The sequence below is a fragment of the Octopus bimaculoides genome, chromosome 7, assembly GCF_001194135.2.
Source record: "Octopus bimaculoides isolate UCB-OBI-ISO-001 chromosome 7, ASM119413v2, whole genome shotgun sequence".
NCBI lineage: Eukaryota > Metazoa > Mollusca > Cephalopoda > Octopoda > Octopodidae > Octopus > Octopus bimaculoides.
Window position 1 is genome coordinate 59,147,426 of NC_068987.1, and position 1,269 is coordinate 59,148,694.

Consider the following 1,269-nt stretch of genomic DNA (forward strand, 5'->3'; position numbering starts at 1 on the left):
ATATGTATTATGTATGTATGTATATTACACATTGTGTACAGGACATCACCAACGAGTGAAAAATACGTAAACACACGTGAGAAAAGTACAGGACAAAATACCAAAAGAAGATAACTCCTCATCAGTTGTCGGATTGTTTATAACTCCCTATTTCGTGCCTTTAACGACAAGATAGGAAAACTTTATAAGACAGAAGCATCCAGAAATGTTTAAAATATAAATTCATGGAGAGTTAGAACTTCGAACGAACAAACAACGACTGAGTGGACGTACAGAGTAAACAATCGACGAAGGCAAACATTAAGGGCCGTGGCGGCTAGCTGGCAGAATCGTGAGCACGCCATGTGCAGTCCATTCTACGGGTTTCCTTGCAGTTTCCGTTTATCTACTATTTGATCTGAAGATGACTAATCTTTAGTGTTGATTAGATTGCTCTGTGCTAATCGTTCCAATTCTCTACTCTCCGACTTCTTTTTCATTTTGAGGCTGATAAAATACCAGTTTTGAACTGAGATCAACCTTCTCATTCTTTCACTCGTTCTTTCTGTCTGATTGTTTTTTGGAAGAGATCAACTGTAGTCGGACCCGTGAAGGGATGGGTTTCGCCTGGTTTTAAATTGTTCGAGAGACGTTGATGTGACGACGTTGTTTGTAAGACTTAATCAAAACAAATTAAAGCCATATGATTTTGTAAATCAAATCAGGTAGACAAAAACATAATGAAAGACTGTTGTTCAAGATGCTACATTGCAGGAACAAACATCAACATAGGCACCCACAACGGTTAGCAAAAACGACCAAGTCAAATACGTTTGGGAGTGACGGATAAGCGTAGGACTCAATAAGTATTCACTTTTGACTTAAATTTCAGAATATTATGTTATCAACTTTTGAAGACTACAAGAAATTTATCGAATACAATTCAACTACAATATTCAACAAGGCAAGCAACTACATAAAAGTTTGTTCACAAACTCGTAATTAGAAAGTTAAGCAGTTAGTTGGGCATACATAAATGACTGAGCAAAAATTGAGATGAACATTCACCAAATTTAAAATACAAATTCATTCAGTTAATTCAAATTCTGCCTAAATGCTCTAGGATGTCTGTTATCATACATAAAAGTGGATTCATAAAAGCACTCGCAGATCTTTGACTTTTAGCTACTCCCAGAAATTGGCATATTTACTTGCACATGAGAAATGTCAAGGTTACTTTAATTGAGTAGTGAGTTGACAAGAAGAAAAAAAAAATGAAAAATTCATAGA